The sequence below is a fragment of the Pezoporus wallicus genome, unplaced genomic scaffold (assembly GCF_028554395.1).
Source record: "Pezoporus wallicus isolate ANWC-B61680 ecotype Strahan unplaced genomic scaffold, APGP_CSIRO_Pwel_v1 contig_747, whole genome shotgun sequence".
NCBI classification, from domain to species: Eukaryota; Metazoa; Chordata; class Aves; order Psittaciformes; family Psittacidae; genus Pezoporus; species Pezoporus wallicus.
Window position 1 is genome coordinate 3,094,054 of NW_026638457.1, and position 25,825 is coordinate 3,119,878.

The 25,825-nt window shown below is 34.2% G+C and overlaps 1 protein-coding gene across 2 annotated transcripts in view; it reads right to left on the reverse strand.

Moving 5' to 3' along the window:
- ASCC3 (activating signal cointegrator 1 complex subunit 3) overlaps nucleotides 1-25,825 on the reverse strand; it is a 270,855-nt gene that overhangs the window by 104,078 nt on the left and 140,952 nt on the right. The gene's annotated exons all lie outside the window — the stretch shown is intronic.

Consider the following 25,825-nt stretch of genomic DNA (forward strand, 5'->3'; position numbering starts at 1 on the left):
TAAGAAAAGCTAATACACTTCCCTTCCAAACACTAAACTCTGAAACTCCAGTTGCTTTGGATTGTGACTTCCAGAAGAAACAGGGAAGGAAAAAAGAAACCCAGCCACTTAAAAAGGAAATCCAAAGCACCAGAGTTCATGCCATTTTAGCATGAACAGTTGTCTTTCTGTTCAGAAACAAGGCTTTGGCCTAAAGCTCAAGTATCACAAAAAGTACAGCTTTTTTATTACAATTAAGATGACAGTAGGAAAGGCACAGTAGCCCTGTTGTAAACTGGAATAAAGGGCCTTTACGAAGTTTATATGAGCTTAAATACAACATCAGAAAGCACCTTATGAAGGTGTTCTCTTCACTCTCACCCCTGGATATGGTTTCTCTAATCTTCAGGTTGCAATGTCCCTGGTTTGCCACAAACAACTCCGATTTTCCTCCCATCTCTTCCACATTACTAACTTCTGCACTCACTCCTTGTGCCAATGATGATACTAATCTTTCCCTAAACCAGATTTCTGTACTATCTTTGTCAGCAGAGAATCTCTGTTTTTCCACAGACCACATGAGTTAAGCATTTTTGGACTACCACTTTATTTTCAGTGCTGTATATTATAGTGAAGTAATTCTAGATAATTTATATTATTATTTTAAATATACACAATTACTAATAGCTGACACACAGCCACTGAAAGCTGATTTCAGGGGTACAGAGTGGGTAAAGCAAAGCACAATATGGCTCATAGTACTGGCATACTGCTAAACATGAACAATAAATCTCTGCAAACAGAAATAAATAGGGAGATGAGAATACAATTATGAAGGAGCACATGAAAAGAAAAATGTTGGGAGAAAAACAGATTTCTCAGCTTCACATTTATCCAGCTTCTTCATATCTGATTGTTCCTGCTTTAGCAGTAATTATTAACTTTAATTTAAAGGAAATAAAGATCAGCTTTTTAACTACACAGCTTTTTTTTTGGCAAATTTAATTAACCACTGTAGTGCTTGAAAAATGAATAAATAAGAAATTGAGAAAATGGAAATGTGGTTCATGAAGCCTGCTCTTTATGAGCTAGCAAACAGAAACAAATATTTTATGAAGAACACAAATGCACCGAGGCTCATATTCCTAGTTTATCAACAACAAATCTGACAGAAGACAGGCATGTGGAAAATTCACTTCAGCTGCAAATCTGAGAATAATTGTGACAGAGAAATTTGGATTGATCTTGTTTGCATTCAGAACATGGTATAAGAATTTGAGAATGTAATTAGCTTTTGTTTTAAATGAAGCAAATCTTCCTAAGCGATAAGGCAACCATCAGAAATTTCACTTTTTTAGCAGCGTATTGCTGTTGTGTAACTATTTTAAAGGTATTAAAATAACTACATTTAAAAAAGTACAATTTTTCAATCTCAAAATACACTTTAAATATTATAATCTCTAGCTGAAAAAGCCAAATCTGTAAGTCAGGGCAGTTTACTAATGGGAAACTAAGAACAGTAATATCTTGCATTATATATGGAAGGAAATTTGTTTACAATATATTTACAGTTTTAGGAACTACAATTTTGCCAATTTAGAGAAAGGAACTTGGCAGGGAAAAAGAGGGAGGGAAAAAGTTTGTGACAGAAAACACACTTAGATATGGCAATGCTGGTCTGACTATGATCCAAGTTCTTACAAGCTTAAGATTAATCAACCATTTAATAATACGTAGGAACTCACTCCAAAACATATCCATAAAGTTGCATTTAGAAAGTATATCTGCATGCTGCTAAAATCTCCACATATTCTAAAACAACTTCTTTGTTAATATTCGCAGGTTTTGCCTGTTCATTTATTGAACCTATGAAGTGCTAGACACTCAGGTTACACAGGAATCAGTTGTGAAGCACATTAAATACTTTTTTTCTGACACAGAAGATGATAATTTTTTTTAAATGAAAAACAGAACACTTTTGACTTAGGAAAAAACAAATATCAAGCAAATCAAATCACTAACTACCCTTGATGATTCCATTAACTGCCCAGAAACAGAACTAATTTTCTTTCCATAAATATTTTGGCATTTTAAATTACAAGGATACAAGGCAAGTTAGCTCAAGAACAATAAAGTGACCCGACTTTATAAAGCTACACTTCAGAAAATAAAAAAATAAATCATGTCTCAGTGATGGCTTGGAAGACTGCTCACACAGAATATCCTTTAATGGCAAAATATTTGAAAACGAACCTAAGCACTTGTGCCAATGAATTGCATGGTTATTCTATTAAACCTGGATTTTAATGGTTGCAGAGACAACATCACCACCAGCTACTAAATAAAATTTATACTACTCCAAACTTGTTCTATTACAGACTAAAAGGTTTTGCTTAAAATGTAAACAAAATGTCACTAAGTACCTCAGGTGTAGGGAGAAATTGTTACGAGGTCTGGCACTGGTCTCCTGATTAGAATTGATTTTCTTTCCCCTCCCTTATTGCTCAAGAGGGCTGTAAATTTATGACCTTTGCTTACATGTGTGTGTGCATCTAAACCAGTATGTATTAAATAAATTCCTAGTTTAGCTTGCAGCCACATATATTTCTCTTTTAAACGTCATGAATTTCATGCAGTACTCGATTAAGACACATTAAAAATGCCACAATTAGACAGAGAAAAATATTCTACTTAACTTTAAAGAGAAGTGAGGCAGAAAAAAGATTTAATCACTATTTAAGGTATTTCAGCTGAAGGCTTACTTTTAAGATAACACCCTTTCTTACCCTTTTCTTGCCTCTGGTATTACAAAGGTATCATCACTCATAAAGACTGAAAGCTGAGTGGCTTTTGTCTGCACTACCAATATTACACAAGTCAAATAATTAATTGATATTTTTTAATGGGCTAGTAGGTACTTTTTTTCTTATTTTACCTAAAAAATAAGAAAAATAATAAAGCTTGACTATGAAGAAGCTGCCAATACATTACTTCTAGATAAGTGGAACATCAATTTATGTCTTTTCTTTAATCTGCAATTGCCATTCCCATCTAGGACAGACTAAGTAGATCACTATTATTTGGTATGATCAGAGCTGTTTTTTTTTCTTTCTGTAAATTACTTATTTTTCCTTTCTGTTTCTTCATTTTGAAGATAGGGTTTCCAGCTTTGAAATTTGGTGTTTTTTTCCCTACTAATAACACAGGTTTTTTTTCCAGTAACAGAAATGGCACAGGCTATTCTAGTATTTTTCTCACAATCCCCTTACTATAGCAAAACTTCATGCTTGCGACCGTAAGACTCAATCATTGTAATTTCCTTTCTGTGGAGTTCACAACAGGGCAGCACTTGTGGTTTGTACAGAATATTTGTTCATTGGTTTGAGCAATTCTGAGCAATTTATTCCTGTCCTTCATTCTTGCACTGTCCTGACACCCTGCAAAGTACTAGCTCTTAATTTTGAGACCTCATTAACTTCACTTGATGATTGTAGGTGCTCAGATAGCACAGAAATCACAGACACCTAAACCAAACATTCAGGTATGTTTTGCTGTAGCCTTCAATGAAGGGCAGTTTTAATTAGTACTACTACTGAGTGATGAATATAATTCAGTTATTCCCCAAACAACTATTCACTAACTTTCCTGAAGACATCTGAAAGTGTTGACCTTCTAAATTGCTTAAAGTTCCAACAAGACAGAAGGCTCCTCTCCCTCATTCATAATACTGCTGAATCTGCTCTGCTGGGCCATTTAAAGAATACTGATTGCCTTTCAAAATTTATGAGATCAAGGTGAGATGGGAGAAGTCTCCATCCATTCAGGAAGTAAAAGGTGACTAAAAAAAGTAGAATGAAAAAAGGTAAGTTGAAAAGTCCATTAATGGGCTTATTCCCGTTCCTTGAATACAAAACACTAACATGACTTCTGTATGTACGAGGACTGAGAGAAACAGAAAGAAATTATCAAAGGACTGCACAGTCATTCAGCATTTTTGCTCTTCAGAATTTACTACATACATATTACATATTAATTAACAGATACGTTAAATCTTTAACATAAATTTTATTTTTCTTATAATTGCTGGTTCAAAGGGGAGAGATCAAATGTTAGATAGTGCCAATAAACCCATGAAAAGATTTTTTAAATATGAAGTCAAAACACAGTAAGTTTTTTTGTTACAGAAAAATACCATGAGACTCTTTCATATGCACATTTGGATTATACGAAACCTAGAAAAACCACTAAACCACGAAGACGAGCAGTATCACTATCTGACAGTTCATGAAAGAAATTGAACATGAAGAAATACAGATTGGAGTCAAAAGGGAGAAAAAAAGAATGCATTTGGAGCTACAATGATTTCACCTGAGGACTCTCCTTTTATGAATTATGACTTTTATTTGTATTATTCCACTTGTATGGCCTGCATAATAACTGAGCTATTGGCAGCTGTTTCTAGGACAAGGATGAAGTGGCATGCTATGTAGTAAGATTAAATTATTATTTTATTACAGAAGGAAAGAATTAACTTTGAAAGAAATTTTCCCTGAAGGATTTAAAAGCTGGCTACATTTCTGTGATGAATATATATCAAACAATTAGCCCTTATATTGTATTACCTTTCATACTACTTAAGAAACAGTACGGAATGGAAAGTTATTAGTATTTACTGAACATGTAGTAATACAGTAAATCATATATGAACAACTTGTCATGAAGCTCTTCTGTAAGGTTATAAATCAGTCACTTCAAAAAGATACCCAGCAGTTCAATACACTGGACTCAGGCAGTGGTGCTGTGTTGATATGCCTTTACATTACCTCCCTCATTCTTTCTTGGGAAGCGCGGTGCTAGCTTCACGAACTGTTCACCCTGTAGCTGCTCCCTGTGAAGAACCCAAAGACTACTGAGAGTTCTCCTTAACTGAGATGAGTTGCATGGCCTAGCAGATTATTTCTGGTATGGATGCAGACTGGCCAATATGCTATTCTACTTAATGAGTATGCATGCTCATTCTCTACATCTTCACATTTCTAATGTATCTAGCTATTAACTTCGTATAGTTATCCTGAAGCGATATCTCTGTCCAACACTTACTCTTTTACTGAGTTATAATTAGTGGGTACCTGGCAAGACAGTATTTGAAGAAAGTAATTCTAGCAAAGAAATGTGAATCAGTTTAAATTTCTCCTGGAAGAGTCAATAAGCTAATTGTCTCCCTCTGGAGATTTAAGTTCATTGTATTAAAGTTAGAATTTTTTAAACCTACGAGTTACTGATCTGATCAATTTACTGAAATCACCTCAATAAGGTCTGTAAAGTGCTCTAAAACTACATCTGAAAGAGAAATAAAGGAGAGTAGTGTGACTGCTTTGCTTAAACATCTTCCTCAGTGTAAAAACAATTCTTTTACTACAATCATCAGAGGCACATAATTCAGGATTAATTTTCTGTATTATAGAATTACAACTGTTTTTCTTCTGAACCATCTCCTCTGTGTATGTAGGTTTCTACTGTTTTAGTGTTGTCTCCTGTCGATTTGTAATTTAGAAATAATTTTATAGAACAGGAATCTATCTGTCCCTAGTCCTCAGCAGGCCACAGACTATTTTTGCAGTTGTTGCACTAAAAGCAATTCTCTCTCATGCACATATAATCTTCTGCAGGGCAGAGCTACCTCCAGTGGAAATTTGTAACATATTTCAGGTCTATATAACATACGGGGTTTCTGTAGTTTGTAAAACACAGTCACTGCAGAATGAAGTATCAAAGAATTCAATTTTAATGTATTTACACCACAATTAGAAAAACTGTATCTGAAAGAGAAAGGAGGAGAAGTTTAGACAATCAGGAAAAATTGCCAAGCAGCCTATTCAAGTTATGACTGTCTTTCTTGTATTTTTCTTGCGCAAGTGAAATGACAGCTCTTTTCTTCAAAGCCGTACAATTTTCACTGTATATGATGACCAGTCTTGAGATATGGTTAGATGATACTTATTACACTCTTTTGCTTATATTTATTATTTAGACTTAGCTGTTTACTTTTCAGACCAGGTTGCCAACCCCTGTGCTGTTCACAGGGGTGGTGTTTGTAGATTTTCTCTGAAGATAAAACTTGGGAAGCTGTTGTTCCCATAAAGGGAAAATGAATTGTGCAAATATGGATTAAAAAGATTTGTCGACTTTCAAAAGTGAAGAGTGAAAACTTATAATTTTTCTGCTAATAAAGTAAAGATGGATTACTGCTGGTACACTCCTTATATAGTAGTGGTAAACGTTGTGAATTTGAAATCTGGAAATGGAATGATTCCCTGATGGAATTTGCATATGATAGCTAATGCTGTGATTTTTTGTTTAAATAATGCATGTTTAAAATGCACTTTACAGTTGTACAAATGGGAACATTATTCCTTGTCTTTGTGCTCCATCCAGTCAGAGAATAAAAAAAATAATTTGAAATGAATGGACTGGTATGGTGTCCAGAAATTTCTTGCCTTATTCAGTGTCCTCTTTTTACAGTACACTAAATTACATCACAGCAGCACCATCTTTTCTTCACTGGAAACATTACACGGTGCATAGAGAATTAGATAATGTGGGAAGTGAAAAACCCAAACAAGTGGTAAAAATTAAATTTAATCTTTGATTCCTCAGTTCTATAATCTATAATGCATAAGATAAAAGTGTTTACAGACCTCACTGATGATAGAAACTAAGAAAATTTAGCATTGCTAAAATGTTACTTTTTTGAGCTGGCCAGGCAAGCCAAGAATTAAAGACTCATGAATGCAAGCCTGACTGTACAAATTATGGATTTGGAAGAAGTCACCAAGGATATAGACATAGTTTCAAATTACCTCCTTTGATGCCTAGCTGTTACAAAGCAAAAAAGGGGGCTATTTATATAGAGAATATAGCCAGAATTTTATAAGATGGACCAACGTAACCAAAAATTTCACTTCAAGCCAGACTATGGTGCCTTAAAACCGAATGAATTACTGATTCTCAGATTTATGAACTTAGAATGAAAAATAATTCTTCTGTGAAAACACACGGAGAAAACAGCACTAGGTTTCGATAGAACGAAAATGTTATAACGACCCAGTTTAAGCTGAACCACTGAGTGAAAATGAAGTAAAAAATAATAATTTTCACGTATTGTACAACGATAAGCATATTTCTGTTGTTTATAGCAAGTGCAATAAAAATTACATAGAGACTGCTTCAGTAACGATGAAAATCTGGGCTTCACAGTGAACAGAAATCTGTGCCTAAATACTCTCAGATCTTATTAAAAGAAGTGTCAAAACATTTCATTTTAGCAATAACATGAAAATGCACATCAATTAAGGCTGAATTAATTGTATAGTATCATAATTTTAAAATACATGCAAAATCATGTAAGGCTCTGCTTTGCTTTCTCATAAATTCAAAATTAAACTGTTCTCTCTCTACCAATATATGAAACTTAAAATAGAGCAAGGTATCTATTCTTCTCCAGCCCTTGAGACAGCAAGTCCTGTTGTCATATTTGTTAACCACTTGGAGTACACAGATGAAGAAGTCATCCATCAATCATGGTTTGTTTTGACGAGAGCAGAAGTTTTCAGTATGCTCTTAGAAAACTAGCCAGTAGGGAAGATATACATGAAAAGAAATTGATATAGAGAGACAATCTGATGAAATGCAAGAGTAGCGTTGCAACAGCAAGGATGAATTTGTACTGGTTTCAGTTTGAACACTGGCATCCTCCGGAGACCTAGTTAAACCTTTTGTTGCTGTGCTTAACTGTGCAACATTTTCAATGTTTCTGCTTCAACAGGAAACTGATATTGCATGGTTTCTATAAAAATATTTTTTATATTTGAGAATACCTCCTTTGCTTTTAAATATTCAAAACTGACACTCTGCTGAGCCATAACAACACTGGATGTGTTTTTAGTCTGAGACAATGAAACTAAGTGTTCTCAAGGTCTTTCCAATACAGCTGTATCTTACTTATTACATATCATTACAATTTTTAGTGTAACTCCTCCTCAAAGGCTGTACTGACCGAGACATCATTAACCCTGCAAGTAAAAAATCCATTTGTGAACATTAAGCATATTTCTTATTACATAATTAAACCATAACAGTCCACTACAACCTTACAGCTATGCAAAGTGACAGACTGAGAATTCTTCACAAGAATGGGATGACTTTTACAAGTTTTATAGGTAATTGGAAATGTGCAGTGTGAGCTAATAGTCTACAGGGTTCTCAAACTGGTTTTGACTGGCATCAGTTTGTAGGACCATGAAAAGCTGAAATTTATCTTAAAAGAGGAAAATAAGTTTTGGAGAGATGAGCTCTAGGTATTAAATGTCTTTTGATTTGGTGCTGTGGCTTTGTTTCTTCACTTCTCTAGCTTATGCCCTACAGCATGGAAGAAATATAACAATTCTAAGCAGATGTGATAAAAAAAACAAGTCAGTAAAAGCGGTACAAATTCTTGAACTCAAAAAGGTCAAAACTGTACTCACCACTCATAACGTACGTTGAACTCTGTAACCTGAACTTTAACAAGATAACCAAATGAGAACATCAGACCATCTACAGCACCATAAAAATCAGTTTCTTCACCGATACTTGTGTAACATGAAGACCCATGAGAAAATTCATGATGTAATTAGCAACACATAAAGCTTTTTTTTTTTTTGTGTGTGTGTGCTAATAATATTAAATAAGCCTCAGAACTAAAGATGTTTTATTCCTCCTGTGACTTTGCTATTTTAAGACAGTTTCAAGGACTCCTTAGTAACACTTTGTAGTTCAGTGACACCAAATGTTAAATCTTACAAGACAAGCACTTTCAAGAAAGCTCCAAGGGACATGAAAAATTACAGATGTTTATGTATTTTCATATTACAATGTTCATGTAATATCACCTAACTATAATGCGTTAATTATTTACTTTATCTGACAAAGTACTAATAAAAAAAAAATCTTAAGAAACCATTAGGCCTTTAAGTTATGGGACAAGTGAAAATAGTGGAAAACAAGTTGTGGTGGTTTAAACCCAGTCAGGCAACTCGTTCACTCACTCCACCCCCTTCTTTCCCTCCTCCTACTCCCAGAGGGATGGAGAGGAGAACCAAAGAGAATGCAACTCCCAGGGGTTGAGATAAGAACAGTTTAGTAACTAAGGTATAACTTAGTTACTAAAGGTATAAATCACTACTGCTACCACCAATAATAACAATGATAAAGGAAATAACAAAGGAAGAGAATACGCCTCACCACCAGCCGACCAATAACTCGCCCCCCCCACCCCACCAGACCAAGCACCAACCGATACTTCCTCCAACCCTGCAGTCCCAGCCCTTCCGGGTAACTCTCAGTTACATCCTGGGTGTGACGTGCTGTGGTATGGAATACCTCTTTGGCTAGCTTGGGTCAGGTGTCCTGTCTCTGCTTCTTCCCGGCTTCCCCTCCTCCCTGGCAGAACATGAGGCTCACAAAGTCCTTGGCCAAACCAAAACATCACTTTTATCAGCTCTGTTCCCAAGCTGAAAGTCAAAACACAGCACTGCACCAGCTACCAAGAAGGAGAAAAATGACTGCTACTGCTGAACCCAGGACACAAGTGAAAAACAATTGTTTTCCTACAAATTCTATATTCCTTGTGCCCCTGTTCCAACCCAAGTGGATGCCCCATCAGATTTCCACAACCTATGTCTCCCAGTTATCTCCTTGCCTTATCATTTAATAAATTTTTCCACTGTACCCTCAGGACAAAAAAAATACATTTTAGAAATGACATCCGTAAGACTTATGCTGATTATCAACATCACCATCTGATTTTTGCTAACACCTCTGACATCTGTGTTGTCTTTTTCATTAGTTTAATTCCGGCTGACTAGCAGGCTGCTCTCAAGTTCTGCAACCTCAGTGCAGAACTTTGAAGCCTGACTTTATTAAACATCATTCAAAGTAAGTTTCAAAGGTAGCATGATGTCTTTATACATCTAAAAGGGCACAGAAGTATCACCTAATAAGTGATGAAACAAGAAGGTTTATATTACTATGCTCTTTTGGCCATCAGACTTGGGAATCTAGAGACAGACTGTCAGTTAAACCAAGGGAACTATAAAGCTTGCTGCCAGAGGATACCAGTTCATGCAAAGAAGGACCACGGTGTGTCACCTCCATAGAGCCCACTTTTACAGCCAGATAGTGTTGAAATGTAGGATATTTTCCCACAGGCCTCTGTTAAATTATCAAATCCCTCGTAGTTTGACTCTACCTACTGAAAAAAACATCTTTAAAAAAACCTCACCTCACATCCATCCTTTACATTCTCAATATTTTATATCACTAACATTATGTTTTGTACTTTATGAAATCTGCAAGATAGTTGCTTTCTAAAGTTAAAAAATCATATAGATTAAGACAATTATGTATAATTAAATTGGGCTTTGAAAGACTGTTTTCTACATCTGTGGATCTTTAAGTATGTATGAACCTAGCTATATAAATATACCTCCTCCTCAAGGGTGATATTTTGAGCAAAGCACAACTTACTTTCTTGTGCAAGTAATTTTTATAATATATTTACAGAGATATGGGGAAAACATATTGCACTGATTTTAATTCATCAGTCTGTTTTGTCTGGAATTTGTAAACTAGATTAGAAATCCTCTCTCAAAACTGAGAAGCTTTCTATTGTTAAGATATTCTAATTCATATATCATTACTCTAAAGTAGGCTAAACAGTTTCTTCAGCAAGCTAACTTTAAATGTCTTTCCCACATAGCAGACACATCTCAGAGGAAATATAAAAAAATCTCTCACATATCAAACATGCCATGGAGACTAAATTACCTGGTACAGGAAGAAGTAAGATTTTTACTTTCTCCCTTAATGCAGTGCACAGCAGCACAAAACAGGTGAGAGCTGCTGCGCTGCTTCTGCAGCCCCTCTCCAACCCTGATTAATTTCCATTTTTCATACTCTGTTTACTTATCATGCATATAGTGCTAATGACTGTTCAAAAGTGTTAGATGCCATACTGTGAGCTTAATTGTCTTTAATATTTTAATTATATTAACATTCTTCTGTAAAATTAATAGTCATATCTGTTCAAATCATTACATCCTTCATGCATTTAGCCTCCTTAAAAATGTTTTCAGTCTCACAGCTCTGCCTTCTTTTAAGAACAGCCTAATCTCAAAAGGCTTTGCAAAATTCTTTACTGAAAATTTGAACCTCTACCTGTAACGCTGCATTTGTTGGGTGTTACGACAATAGGAGGAAAGCAAACAGTAAACAATGCTGACACTTGCATTAAAATCAGTTATGTCTGTATAATTTAGAATGTGAACGTTGTAAACCTGAGTATCTTTATACTGTTTTAGATAACAAAAATAACTGAAGTAAAAACATATATATATAAAAGTTTTTTCACTACTTGAAGAAATGTTTCCCTACTCCATCCCTCCTCCATAGAGCTACTAATATCTAGGTAAAATAGTTCTATAAAAAAGATTGCAATCGCTTTCAAGACATATTAATAGCTTTTCTACATAAGGAGAAACTCTATCTGACTTTACAGAACTGAACACATACATAGCTCAGTGCTAAGGCAAACAGCACGTCTGGGGAGTTCTGTAACACACACATACTACAGGGTTATCACCACGGCATCAGTTTTCAGTGGTTTCAAGATGGCAATACTGAATTATGAATTAAAATCAGAATAAAAGGAGTGGAGAATCTCTGACTCACAATCCATATAAACTTTTAATTAAATTCAGTGTGACATATTTTAAAAACTTTAACTGTTTTGCTTGATTTTCTAATTCTGCACTTTGAAAGCTAATGTAATGTATGATATATTGGACAGAGAATTAATGTAAGCAACATAATGTATAAATAATAAAAAATATAAAATATATTGCAAAGCAAAGTTGGTGATCATCTCATCAGTCATTTTTAGAAATTGGTTTATACATCTAAGAACATTTTACTTTGGAAATTCCAATTTAAAAATCTAAAGTTATTCAAAAGAAGTATTTCCTTCTGTTGATTTTGTATCTGGATTTCAGCTGACTTTTAAATTGATTTTTGAGCTCCAAATATGGAATTTCCAATTACCTTGTCACAAAAATTTTACACAGAATGGAAACACAGAGGCTACACTTACCCATAACACTGGTGTTATCTCCACTACCCCAGTGACTACTCACTAGAGGAAAACATACTGAGCCTGTTTTCTATTATAGTATCAGGCAGCCTTTCTGACCAGATTTATGGAAACAGACTGATGACTTACAATTCTTGGCATAACCTTTTCAATCTTGAGATCAACCTAGAAAAGATTTCCTACTCTATTTTTTTGAGAAGGCATCACTTGAGATAACTAGGTAGTTCCATCATACTTGTTTAATGGACACACGACTAGAACTGAAGGGGGCTATCTAATGCTGTCTGATGTGGAGAAATATCTCTAGAAAGTAAAGTAACTGCCTATTTGAGACAAGTCACTTTGCTAGCAGCCTGATATGGCAGGATTTGAGATTAAAACACTGTAGATATCTCATGCAGATCTATACAGCTGCAGAAGTCTGAACACCCTTCACAGTCAAGTGGCATCAGGCAGTGGGGCTGGTACAGTGTTTCTGCTCCCTGACCGCCCCATGTCTGCTCATGGATGAGCTTAGGTATCCTCTTGGTTTCACTGCCTGAAAGGCACTGAACTTCACCAGCTACAACTACAGCAGGAGCTCAGACACATCACGTTTGCAGTTACCAGGTGCAGCAGTCTCTAAAATCTGTGTGCGATAATCTTAGCCTGAAAAGCACTCAAGTTGAGATTTAGATTAATGAATAAGAACTATCCTGGAAAGAACTGAAGACAAAATAGACCCTCGAATAACTTTCCCTTGAAACAAATTTCTATTGTAACTGACTCAGGTGGCCCTCTCTCAACAGTCTCCGATGACACATATCAGTAATAGCTCTTAATTATCACTCACTATTGCAAGTAAACTGGAATTTGCATTAACTGTCTTCACACTAATCCCTGCTTATTCTGATACTTAATACCTCCCACCACAGGGAAACTGAAGAAACAATTGAAAAGCTAATGGACCTATAAATGAGAATGAATCAGATCATCCTCTGGTTTTAAATGCCTGAATGTAACAGAGCTAAAGAACACAATGATAAAAATAGCAATGGAGACCTTACATCCTTTTGATTGGTGACAATGGCAACTTAATCAGGGGACATTATTTATCAGAAATTAATTTTTAACTTGTTATAAACCCCAAATACAATTATGCACCTTCCCATGAAATATTTCATCCCTATAATCCTTTCTTCGCCACAGACAAAATTATGCAAAACATTCGCAGAATCTGTCATCACCACACACAGTACAGGTCATAGTGCTGCTTAACAGTATGACAAGAGACAGTTTTCTCCAATGTGACAAGAACATACTATAACTGAAATGTTCCAAAACTGTTGTTGTCAGACAAAGGGATTAAATGCCTAATTAATCTCAATTTAATCCTAACAAGAGAAAGGATAGTAGATGTTAAGTTGGGGTTTATTTTGTTGTTTTTTGTTTTTTTTTCTTGTGTTTTTTTTTCCCCCTTTTTTAAAAATCTGTGCAAATTTCTACAGTGATTGGTTTAATTTTTAGTTTGAGAGTGAAATTCAAGTGTTTTGTGTTTGATGGAATGAGTTGCCTGTGGAACCCTGAAATTGTCTAAGAGTCCTCAGTACAAATTCAGCCACAGAGGAAAAAAACATTTCCAATAATGTAAGAATTAAGTATAAACTTCCTGGGCAATCCCATCCCTTCCCACTCAAAATCCCCAAAGAAAACGCTTGGTAAAATACTGGTACTGTTTCAGTCTCCAGCTTTACAGACAACATAGAATGTATTCTACAGAACAGAAAACTGAATTCAGGAAAATCCATATTGCTGCTTTATCTGGTGACTTCCTGTATTTACATCAGCCCCTTTATAGTCACAGTAAATTTCAGCATCTCTGCTCCACAAAAAGACAAATTCAGCTATTTTGTGAGGCTGTGTTCAAGAGCAACCAGTTCACCCTCATGTATTTTCTTCAACTAAGCCCAGTTCTGATGCCTGAAGCTAATTTCATACATGTATTTCGTAAGAGTAAACACAAACTCAAAAGATATAGATACTGATTTTTTCTATTTACTATGAATTGTTATTCCAGTAATCAGAACAATTACTGAGAGATAAATAAATTTTAACACTATCCAATTTTCTTAGCTTCCTAAAACATGCACTGTTCAACAGGAAATGCAGTCCATATGATACCACTATGTACTCTGTCCATACATACACTATAGAAGTATTTTATATGTTATACCTACTACATCTACCTATCTTGCGTTTTATACTACCATCCCTTAATGTATACAAGAAGAGAACAGGAAAGGAAGAATGACGGAATAAGAAAAAAATATCTCAGAAATTTCATACGAATGCAAAGAACTCATCTTTCAGGTCAAGCAGAGACCTGCACCTCAGGCTAGATGCCTGGAAATAGAACGTATTTATGTATTTATTTTTAAATCTCAATCTTCAAAATGCTCTGAAGTGAAACAATGAGCAAAGGCCCTTAACCTACCATAAAATCAGCATTATGCACGTGCATTAAAAAGTATGGTCACAAGGTGGCTCTCAATACTCAGCATTAAAAACTAAATCCGAAAATGAAATAGAAAAGAATCTCAATTAGCTTTGCTTTCTTAGATTTATGAGTGATACATTTCAACTCACTTATTCTTAGAAACATCGATTTTCACACTAGACAAATACTTTGCAGATATTTTAAAATTACTTTGCTCCTCAACATCATGAACCCTTGTATAAAGAATTCCAGTGAGAGATTTCCATACTCAATCTGTAATAGCATCATTCTCCTGTAGTCCTGTATTTTGCCAAAAAGTTGAGCTCTTTTGATAGCTGGATTTTATATATACATACTGAAATAATTTATTTACTGTTTTTAAGTTAGTTTTTAACTATTTACCAGTACTAGCTGTTTCATGATGAAAACAGTATGAAACTTCTACACAGAACATGAATTTGCATGTGGATAGCATCTCGCTTTTTCTCCCATATGCTCTAGCTATATTCTTTATGTTCTTAATTACCATTTTATTTTTCCTTTTACAAGTTTATTAATAGTTGTGAGTTTTGTTGGCAACCTTCCTCCCATTTCTGTAGCATTTTAAGTTCAAAAATTTCTCTGTTTTCATTTAAGTATTATTTTTCCTACAAGTGTGAAAAGCTGAAATTTAAAGGAACCGGACCATGCAGGAAAAAATAATAAATATGGCTATGATTACCAAACCAATAAAGAATTAATACTTGATTCTGAATCAATGAATAGTAGACCTGTACAGTACTCTGAAAGGGTGGAAGGAAGTCCCTTAGAACAATCACTTTGGATATATTCCCTAGACAAGAGGTCCTCGTGGTTACTTCAAGCAATATGCTCCCTCACAGGAATAAAATCTAAGAGAACACCTGAAAAGAACTATTACAGCTGTTTTGAAACTACAGGCCTGTGGAGCACAAAACCAGATATGTTTTCAATGCTACACTGCATACAAACACTTTTTTACTACACTGTAACTACTGAATCAAAAGCCCAGAAAATAATTTCTGAGTTTAAAGGATCATTAAAATTGTAAGTAATACTGGTGAACCTGTGTGAGTGTTTTTAACCCATGAATCACTGGGAAGAGTTCACATTTTCTTACTACCTTCAGTTCCAGAAGATTGCAGAAAATCCATATCTGCAAACAGTTCTCTTCTTCTCTATGAAGCACTATTTTGTGCAGTATTAATTTATGTCCTTAGGGCTTACTCCAAAGCCAACATTCCCATTAGCTTCAATATGTTTTTCAATGAGATCCTTCAACTGAAAACCAACTAGGACTCTATTCAATTATTCAGCTATACTAGAGTTTAAATGAAAACATGGCTATATGATGTTAAGGTTTCAGACTTTTTGGATTTCTGATTGTTGCCCCTGATAAACATAAATACCACAATACTTGGAAAAAAAGATCTCTCTTACCAAAGATTGCACTGGAATTCTGCACTGCACATTTGGTTGTAAGTTTCATGTATATCAAAACCAGACGTACCTTCACAGAGTGAAAATGTGCAGTATTTTTTATCCTTTAAGCAATGACCTTTGGCTCCTTTTATTATTACAGAGTCTAGAAAGGCTTTTTTTTTTTTTTTGCTGTCTACTACAAGGTTTTTACCATTTTGTCAACAGTACTCAATATTTTTGAGTAATTTTAGAATTCTGAATTTACAAGCCAGTGTTGAACTAACTTCCTACAATTTTTGTCTATCTTAAAAAAAAAGAGAGGAATCCCTAGCACACCAATTACTAAACTAGAGGTCATAACTCTCATATCTATTGGGAAACACATACAATTAGCTAATTTTTTAGAACATTTGCTAAGACTTTGATAAAGCTTCCAGTATTTAGGGAAGCTGCTGGTCTATGTTCCTAAATGGACCAATGGCTGATTGGCTAATTGTTGATATCAATACAGATAAAGCAAGATACCATAATACTCATAATAATATACTGGTAAGCTCAGTTTAAGTTCCATTACTTTTGACTTAAGAAAATTAAATATTCAAAATCTTCGCTAATATCTCCTATTATTGATCATCAAAAAAACCAAAATATTCTTCTGCAAAGACAAGATGATGTTGAATAGTTTAATTGTCTAACCAGAACTGTTTTTTATGTGAACTATACCAAGAAATATAAATTCTAAGCCAAAAACCTTTCAAATCTGAAAGTCTTGTGCAAATTTTTTGGAAAAGTTTTCAGGCCATATGCACATCATTTGCAACTATGTCAAAACAGGATCTGTCCTGCTTGACTATAGTAGTTTTTCTAGTTTTCCTTACAGGTTAGGAATGACTTTGCTCAACAAAAGTCTGAAGCTGAAAAAAAATCACTTCCTGCAATGCATTCCAATTCATCCTGCACATTTGGTGTCCAAATGTTCTAGAAATATCACCCTAGTTCTTAATATTCTCTTAATATCTCAATCTTGAGAAAGCATTAGAAGTGTTGACAGTATTAATCTCAAATGGCTTTTCATTTGGAGTATGGTGAATACTAGGACATGGCACTTCTGGGTGTTTAGGATTTCTTACAGTATAAATCTTGCTTCTTATTCAAGTTGATTGACCAAATAAGTAAAGTTAGTATTTCTTAGGAAGGAAACATCCCAGGAAAAAACTTACTTCAGTGTTAACTGTTTTTCAGTATGTCTGACCTGAGCACTAAAAATGAATTTGTTTAAGATCTTGCTTTCCGAAAAGCTTAACATTTTTTTTGTAATTTAATGTAAAAAAAAATTACATGAAATTTTACATGCTTTACACATTTCATATTTTTTACCTTTATTGACTAAAATTAATTTTTTATCTACTTGTACTGATATTGTCCAAGGATGAAGGTCTTTGGTGGGATGGGGATAGTGAATATTGAGTATTTTTGACTATACGTCAGCACTTCACAAATCTCCTAATATTGTTGTCTTCCTACCTGCATTCTTCCAGCAGGCTCTTTCATGAGCCATATACTCCAAAATCCGTCTCCTGGGTATTTTTTTTAAGAATTTTAGCTTTTAATGGTTTTTTTTTGGAAATGTTTTGTAACCAGCCTCTGGTGTTTTGTTGATGTAACAATTTGTTTCAAATTAAAAGAGGTTTCTGAAATAATTAGGTTGTTCAAAAGAGATTTGGAAAATTCAGGCAAAATTAGAATTTTGCTTTGATAAAGCTGGTATGCAATGGTATCTGTACATCCCAAAGTATAGCTGTTTGTGATTTTATATAATACAGTGCTTTTCTCTAGGATGATGATTTCTAATATGCAGGGATTCTTCTGGACCTCGGTTAATTTTTTAAATTCCAGCTCAAAGGAGCTTAAAATGAATTCAAAGCAACCAGAAGGAAAACTAAATGTAGATACCAAAGCTTCCATATCTTCTGGCCTCTGACTATCGAGAAACGCTGATAATGTAAAACATAAAGAGGATATGCTAACAAACAGAGACTGACTATACAGTCAGTATTACTCTATACAGTCAGTATTACTCTATACAAGTAATTTAACTTAAACCAGTATAAGAAATATACAGCAATAAACACTTTCCAGTTCTCTGGAAAAACGCCTACAACTTTCTAAAACTATGCTTAATTACTTTGAACCTGTTTTGTTTTCTCCAAAGCACCTCTGGCTCTCAGTATCTGGTATTAATGTACTGAGGGAGACTGGGGATCAAATTCAGTTCACTCACTCTCAGTGGTTGCTTCTAATTGATCTTTTACTTAAAATTCTGAAAAGGGTGCACTTACTTAGCTCATTATTTCACTATTCATTTTAACTGGATGTCACTGCAATCTTCAGTACATAAATGCTTCTGTCCAGTTCTGATCTACTCTACACATTGTGTAAATAAATTAAAGGAATAGTTAAGAAGCCCAACCAAATTTGCCTAAATTGCGGTAATTGGGGAATTGGAAGTGGATGACAACTGAAACAGTAAGCATACATAGATAAACATCAAACCATAATCCACAGAAATTGTATTTGGAAAGCTTTTGTATAGGTCAACAATTCCATCAAACCATAATCAAACTAAACTGTATCTGGAAAGCTTTCTTATTTTGAAAATAAATGAAATTAAGAATATGAACTGAACCGAAATTTAATCTTTTTCTCCATCTGTTAAGAAAATCATGTTTTCTAAATGAAAAACTGAATCAAGCATTGAAATGCACCTTGGATAAAAAAAAATAAATCTAACGTTTGCCACAGTCTAGGTCAACAGGAGGAAATCTATCAATAGGTGAGTGAACAGCATATTTCTTGCAACAGGTGAATTTATTTAACTGCATTTATTAATGTTTTTAAAGAGACAGTGCAAGATAGTTTCCCATATTGCAGTGATGTTTTCTATCACTTTAGGTGTTTATAAACATGTATTTTTCAATTACGACAGGTCAAATCCTTCATTTAAAAAAAAAATCAGTCTAAAGTTATCCTATGCATTTACTGTATTTCAACACAAATAAATAAATTCACATGACTCCTCAGGGAGCAGAAGGAACATGGACAGCTAATGCTGATATTCTGAAGGGAAAATTCATCAAGCAGCCCTAGAAGTAAGCACAGTTATTCTACAGGGTGACTGTGAATCACAGGTTCTGTTCTGAATTTTATTTCAGAAAAGGCAACTACAAAGGTTTTTTTTTGCGATGGTCTGCATCTTTAAACCAATGGCTAACCACTTAAAACCCCCCAATATTATCTCCTTCATTTACAGTCCCAAAGAATAATACTTTGTGACTTTTGCAGTGATCCTTTTAAAGCCAACTGTGATGCTAGGGAAGAAACTAAAATCAAATACAATTTACCGGACCTGGGAAAATTTACTCTGTTTAGTTCCTGTAAAATAAATTAAATATAGTTTCTAACAGAATGTCAATCGCTGAACAGTACTGTCTGCTTGAGAATAATGTAATTACCATGAAATACAAAGTACAAACAGAATTCACTGTCAGTGCACCATGCATAAAAACACAAATTCTCATTAACTTTTCAATCATTACTCTTTATTACTAATAACTACTGTCACTACACTGTTTTCTGACAAATGAATTCCTAAGTAGATAGGATCGCTTTGAATACTATTTTCTAGGCAGCATATGGTATCCATGCTAAGCTACTTAAATTGCATGCGACCAGAACCATTTGTCAGTATGGTTTGGTGCTTCCTATGAAGAAAAGGTGCCTGAAAAATATGATTATTGTTTACAGTCTCACTGTGAACATATTGCAGAAGATTATGCATTGCAGCCAAGAACTAACTGGCACATCTTGGAAAAGGAATGCAAGACCTACAGGTCATTAGTAAATTAAGCATTCCTTTTTTAATTTCTTGCCTGGAACAACCCCTAGGGATTGAAAACAGCTGAGCCCATCAAGCTCTTTGAGGTAGCGCTGAAAAGGGGCTAGTGCAGACAGCAACTATGCTGACTTTAATATTATCTTATAATTTCTTCTTGCTGAAGTGTTCAGATATTGCCAATCTCTGAACCTGTTAAATGACAGAAGAAAACATGATGAACAGGGGGCTTTATCTCTCAATAGGTTTTACGCATTTTTAATATATCCCTGCAATTTATTACACATGGTGAAAGCAAGCACTGACAAAAATTAAAAGTGGAAGTGGTAAGAGTGTAGCAGTGTTTCCCAAACTTGTGAATATATAGCAATCATACTGAGCTTTTTTAGTTTTTGTTTGTCCCTCCCAAACGGCTTTGAAGTTTTCTTTTGAAATGTGTTTCTTTACTATTTGCATAGCTATTCAATATCCACATATACTTTATGTAACAATGAGACTTCAAATTGAAATCATCTTACCCAAGGAAGCTATCAATTAATAACTACTGTGAAAAGACAAAGCAAACTTTTTCTTTTTGACCTGGATTTCATGTTAAAACATTCTAAGAGCTAATTGAAGGAGATTTTCACAGTGAAAGGAAAAAAGAATGCTGTCTGCTGTTTCTTTCTGCCCAGAATGAGGTTAAAACTTTAGGAAAGGCAAGGAGATCACAAATTCTCATCTGAGAAATAGCTAAGAAAGCACAGGAAAATGGTTAAATGTGTTAGATTTTTAATACAGTCATTGAAATTGAACTAAGTTAGTTTTACAGCAATACAGCCTATATTATAAACATTTATGCCACATTTAAAGGGAAAAAAACAAACAATATGCTACTACTGACTGTGCAAACTTAAGAACAAATAACATATTAGAGCTACTCATTACAGTGTGCAAAGTCACAGACTGACATGAAGGAATCTCTATTAGCCTATTATTGTACACGTATCCCAGAGAGTAAGAATTTTCAGTGTATTTTAACCAAAGATATAAAAAAAAAAACCCTCCGATTTAAAGCAAATTAGCAATTAAAAACATTCTTTTAAGCAATACAACTTTGATTTTCAGTTTCTGTATTTACAAATAGAGAAGACATTTTAAAAAATGTATTTATCTTAAGATCTGAACTGACTGAATGCAAATACTGCACTACCTTGCAGGAGGATGCAATAGCCTTCATTTAAGGAAAGAAGCTTAATCATATTATAAGCACATTTAATATCTAATAGGAAATTTTGTCAACTTTGAAAGGGGATGCTATAGGCAACACATTCTCCTACAGTTTATCTGAGCATTTCCAAGGAGGATTAGCAAGAAAAGGCATTAAATCTTACAGTGATGAAATCCATTACAGATTTTAACCTGAATAACTTTGAAATTCACAAATAGTTGTGTACAAAAACATAAAACTTTTTTTTTTGTAGTTCTCTGCACAAAAACATCAGCACCTCTGTCAGCTGAGTTTGCAACCTCAGAGATCGTTCTAGAAAAAGGTTTGCTAACCCATTTTGCTTCTAGGAGTCCCTAGACTTACAGTACAGCTTCTGGAAGCAGAACAAATATTCATGAGGCAGCTTTTCAGTGACTAAACGGTAAAACTAAGTATTGTTGCATAGCAAGTTGATGCTCATGATAGATGAAAGAGAATATATGATCAAGCCCATAGATTAGGGAGAAAAAAAAGTCCATTTTCCACAGGATAGCACAAAACTGTTACTTGTTACCTCAGTGCTGTAATAGAGCTCAAGAGACAAGACAAAAACCTGAAATGCTTGGATCAGAGACTGCTTTTCAGAAAGATGGTTGATAACAGAATTCAATCTATACCATGTATTTTATACTTTCTGATTCATAATAAAACCACTATAAAATTCTAGTAGACTACACACAGTGTACAGGAGTACATAGAACTACAAGTAGAAAATAGAACTAACAAATCTAAAGCTGTGCAAATACAATTTCTAGACACTTAAAAAAGTAATTGTCATAAGAATGGAAATATAAATCAAACTTCAAATGTTTCCCCCACTTTAAAGGTCGGGAAAAACAAAACCAAAGAGAAATTGTTTTCTGTTTATGTCAACTTTTTATTTCAGCTTAATATAGTTAACACTTAACTCTAGTATGTAGAAATACTACTAAAAACCCTGAATGCAACATTTTTCTATTGTTCACAATACATTTCCCTGTAAATAGGCCATAAATGTCCATCTAAATAGATCTTAATATTAAATTCCACAGTTTAGGATTTATTAAAACAGGAGGATCACCCTTATACGGAACACATTTTTCTTTAACCCATCATTTGTTAGGACCGCATAATTTCATGAATTTTGTCTCTGACCTTTAGGCAGAACTACTGAATAAAATATTCCATGAAAGAAATACAGAGCTTCATTTCATTCTCCAAAAGATAATTGGCAAATATTTTTAAAAGTAAAAAAAAATAATAATTATAAAACAAATAGGGAGCTTCAATATATGTTTGACATTTAACATAGCCTAATATATTTGAATACATATCCTCACTTTGTTTTTATAGCTTTTATAATGGCATACCAAATATCAGATATGTTATTAGTTGAACAAAAATAAAATGAGGATTTGCTCTGAAATAATTAAATGTTAAACAAATGATTACACATCAAATATTGACTAAATGTTCTCTAAAAATTAATTTCAAATAATTTAAAAACATTTGACAGATAATTAAGAGGATTAGCAGAACTGCCTTCAAATTTTAAAGGCCAGTAAAGAACTCAATGCTTTTCACTATTCTGTTTTTCAGTTCCTCCTAAGTGTTCAAGTAGCCTTCACTTACACTTGCTGTGTCTAGACTGGAATATTCATGATTTGGGCATTACTTGTTCTTGTAAGTCATACACTTGATTTCTGATGTTTCTAAACATTTTCTTCATCCATCACAGTGAACACTACATACAGAATACAAAATAAGGATCATCTTACGTTATTCTCTGCCAGGTATTGCTAAATTTCATGTTAAATTAAATGGCAAGACTGAATGGCCTGCATTCTGATAATTTTGGGAACTGTGCCAATAAACATCCATTTATACAAGATAGCTCTTGTCAGACAAACATGATATTATCATTATGAAGCCTAAATTAATCACTCTGCATCACACAGCATTGAGATAATCCAGTTAGACTTCTGTCAGAACTTTCACTTACATGGTACAGCACTGGGAATTTAGTATTACATAAAATGCATTTCACTTATTAAGGAGATTAAAATTAGGCAATGATGATAATTCTTTATAAAAGCTTTGACTTGACAGAATGTCTAATGAGGTTCTTCAGAGATCCAATTTGACCCATGGATATTTCATATTTGTACTGGTAATCAAAAATTTCAAATGTGATCATGCTCATTAAAGGTACAGTTTGGAAACCAGAAGCACTATGAAGGGACAATAAATGCTTGCAAGGTCAGATCAGTTTCACAGTGCCATTTGGCTCACCTACAGGTTGAGGTGCAAGATACCTGGGAACAAAAAACCCTTGGTAGTGTTTTGAGAATGAATCTTAAAAAGAACTCTGAAAAGCTCTTACAATTCATGTGTTTTAACATGTTAATACACACTTTATGGCATACGATATATCTGATTTACAGGATAAGGCGTAAGATATGCTGTGCCAGGTCTGACTGAAAGTCTGTCTAGAGCAGTAGTTTCTTAACAGTAAATGCCCAAGGAAGAGTATGTATCAATGCTCTTTCCAGGATATTATCCTGGTCACCTGAAATTTGCCATTAAAAGTTACTGGCTTGATCTACCCTTAATAATAATTTGCTATTATTTAAACGAGTAATAACTTCACAGTGAAAAAAAATAGTTAAGAGAATCAGCATGAGATCCTTGGTCTAGAGCAGTAGGCAGGCCAATTTAGACATGAAGAATGACACACATCAGGGCTATATATGTGAGAAGTCACTGCTGGAGCTCAAACAAAAATTCAGGCCTTGCTCAATTCTCTAAATTACATTATAAACATTTCACAACAGCTGGTCCTTCTTGTCCACAAAAAAACTATAAATCCATTAGTGAGTCTCTGCAGTGTTTCTGTAACTGACTCATTCTGTTCAGCACAACACTTGGCTGTAATAACAGGGGTTTTGTATTTTATTTTGGTTTTGGTGTTTTTTAAATGGCTTTAATGGTAGAAAACTGAACAGTTATAATTCCTGGTGGCAGTCACGCCTATATATGTAGGCTTTCTCTATACACCTATGTGGTACTGAAGTTCTTCCTTTAGCCACTAAATCTCTCCAGTATTAGAAAAAAAAAATTACCAGTGGAGAAGAAAATCTCTACACTTTCAGGTTCATCTGAAAGAAGTGTTCATTTATGTAGATGCTTCACATAGTGCTATTCCAGCCTCAAGTCTGTAATTACAGGATGGGCTTATTGAAGGAAGAGCAAAAAGTTAAGGGAAGAAAAACGTCTTTCTATCCAGCTTGGCTTCACTGTGCCTTGTGTCTCTACCTGTTACACTTTGAAATCTTTACAACTTTTAGTATAGAAAGTTCCAGTGACAAAACACAATTATAAACACCTTGGGGAAGATGCACATACACTACTGCTGTTATTTTATTAATTTCTGTTAGAAATATTTACTGCTAAGAAAGAAAAAGAAAATTTAGACTGGACAGCAACTGTTTTAATAACAACCCCCCACATGCTCCCATCACTGAAATCTTTGGTGTACTCATAAGTCTTAATTATGTTAGCCTTAATTGCTCAGCAAAATGTTGCTAGCATATTACTCATTTTATGGTTGATGATTGTTTACGCAGGCTGCTGCCTTGGCAGAGTATATCTCTTATTTGATTAGTATCCTTATTGTGAAAACTGTATATAAATATACACCTCAAAGTTATATGCTGTGTCATCATCATTTTGCTACATGATATGCATTTTTATTTTAAACAGCAACAATTTTCCTATGAACAGAGAACACAGATTTCCTTTAAGAGCCTTAAAAATGCCTTAAGAACCAACAAAACACCTAGGTTTTATGGTAAGCAAAATAATTAAATCATTTAAATAATAATAAAAAAATAATTACAATAATTTAACTTAGTTTGTTTAATGGGTCCTGAAAGAGAACAAATGGAAGTATGCAGGGAAAGGTTATTGGTGATGTTTTGCCACAGACTTCAGTATGACTAGTCCTTCACTCTATTTTTATTATTTCCATTACTAATTTATTTATGTGTGTTAATGAAGAACCCCTTAAGTACACTGGAGTATACAATTTTGATAATAATGACAGCAATAACAACAATAATATTTTCCCCCAAAATCTACATCATATTCATATGCATAAGTAAAATAATGTGAATTTGCATTAATGTAAAATGTGCATATCACATGTACTGATCGCTGGAAGAATTTAATGAGTTATTCCGTCTCTTGATAGTCACTGTAAGATTCAAAGCAGCCACAAGAACATTATGTGACCTCTACTGGAGAACACAATTCTCTCTTATTCATTGCTGTCATCTTCACAGCTTTTCCCTCTTATCAGTCCCTGGTTATAAATTTGTTCTGTTATTAACAGCCATCTTTCTTGGTCTTGCATTCCAGGACAGTCATCACCAGCTTTGTTTCATCTGTATTTGGCCTCATCTTTCACATTCTTCCTAAGTACTAATTTTAAGAAGTTTTTAAATTCTATTGTGAAAGATTACATAATTTTGCATACTACACTTTCATGCTGTAAGTTCCTCTGTAAGATCTAAGAACACTTGCAAGTGTGTGTAGCATTCAAGCCATACTCAACTTGTATCT